The sequence below is a fragment of the Pituophis catenifer genome, unplaced genomic scaffold (genome assembly GCF_029215685.1).
Source record: "Pituophis catenifer annectens isolate HBS135680 unplaced genomic scaffold, rPitCat1.0.hap2 SCAF_7, whole genome shotgun sequence".
In the NCBI taxonomy this organism is placed as follows: Eukaryota; Metazoa; Chordata; class Lepidosauria; order Squamata; family Colubridae; genus Pituophis; species Pituophis catenifer.
This window is the reverse complement of record NW_027256887.1, coordinates 68,334,846-68,336,756: the sequence shown is the minus strand read 5'-3', so window position 1 is coordinate 68,336,756 and position 1,911 is coordinate 68,334,846.

The following is a 1,911-nucleotide window of genomic DNA, read 5'->3' as shown; positions in this document are numbered from 1 at the left end:
TCTTGAAGTTTTATGGATCTTCCAAATATTTCATTTTATGCCAGCTTGAGATCAGCATGGTACAGTCTTGAAAAACTAGGCCTATAGTGATCATATTTTTTGGTAGTACTTTATCCAGCATGGTCACTGGCTACTATCCAGAAGGTTAAGTAATAATCTGAATTTTTGGAGAGTCTTCCTTACAACATCTCCTAACACAGGGATCCCCAGTTGTGTTAGCTTCCAACACATAGGGAAGGGCCATAGCTCAATGACTGAGCATGGGCCTTGCATGTGAAAGGTGCCAAGGGAAAATCTCTGGCTAGTCCAGCTGGGGTTGAGAAAGGCCCTGTCTGAAAGCTCAGAGAATTGCTCGTGATTAATGTAGACAATCTTGAGTTAGATTATGGTTTGAATAAGGCTCTTTGTGTTCCTAAACAAAGGTGCTCAATTACTGCTTAAATTTCATTAAATTTAAAAAGCAAATTTGTGATGTGTTATGAAAATTGCTTAAAGAGAAATTTACCAGAGGAGGAGGAAGAATAATGTGTTTAAGTCACCTAATTGGTGAGATGGGAGGCATATAAAGTATATAAATAGTAATTTCTCTTTAAATTATTTTCAGGACAGATTTATAAATGTTTAAGATAGAACTCAGAGGTTTGCTTGGGGAGCAAATAAGCAAGTCCCCAAAAACTTTGCTTGTGTTCAGATCCTCATGGATGATGGTCTGTAAAACTATTGTAGAATGAGCTGTTTGAAGACTGTCGTAAATATAAAGCATCAGAGATGCTGAAAGTGAATTATTTGGTGTTCAACAGCATAATAATGGCCTTTTTTTATCATTAATACTGGTTAATTGAGTTACCTTTTTACAATAGTAACTATTTCAGAGAAAAGTGATTTGTCTTAGGCTTTTATTCGTTCATTTTTGTGCCATAAGTAGGGCTGCTTTTGATGTACAGCTTTATTCATGGGTATGAGTTTCATCACTTATCAAAAAAATTAGGAAACAAGGCAGTATGTATCCTTGTCAAACAAGAGTTGTTTCCCTACCTAATTACTCACATGTTTTCAAAAGTATTTGTAGGAGTGACTTGGAGGGAATGAAAGCCATCATATAAAAATTATCTCTGTAGAATGAACTATAGTTTTGTGCTGAGACAGTGTACAGCGGTGTGCCTTTGTCCAGTGCGAGGTTAAAAGACTCTTGAGTTAACATGATGGCCAGCCTAAGAATGAAAAACAACTTCAACAAGCAGAGGCTATACTCAAATTACTATTGTGGACACCACAATCAACTGGTTACATTCATTCATTTAAAGCTGCAGTTGTGCAGAATCTACAAGCCCACACAGTTCTGTTGCCCCTATTTCTGTAGCATCAAGATACAGTGCTTACCAAAATTCAGCATTGTTAATTTTTGATAGTGCAATTTTTTCTGATTTTAATAAAGATAAGGGCTAAAACTAGTGCTTTAATGCCTTTTTACCTGCTGCCTGAGAAGCAAATGGAAAATGTCTCCATTAATTCCCTGGCAGGTTCCTGTCTTTCTAGTATCCACAAAAAAATGCAACCCAGGCTGCAAAACACCAGACTGTGCAATGGGTATAAATCCCATTGAGCTGAGTAGAGCTTATTTCTGAACAATTTTGCATAAAGAATTTTTTTAATGCTACCCATAATGCATAGGTTAATGACCTAATTTTGGAACGAAGGCAAAGCTGATGTGATGCCGTAGGTCAGTACAGGGCTTCCAGCAAACTCTGGCCATTTGGCTTAATACAATGACATTATAAGGTAGAACCCAAAAGATAAGCATCAAATGCAGTCCCCCAAGTATGACAAATCACAAGTGAGCAGATGATGCTCCTGTTCCACCTGAATTTGATATATATGCAGATTTGTTCTTCTCTGGCTTATATTTTGTAT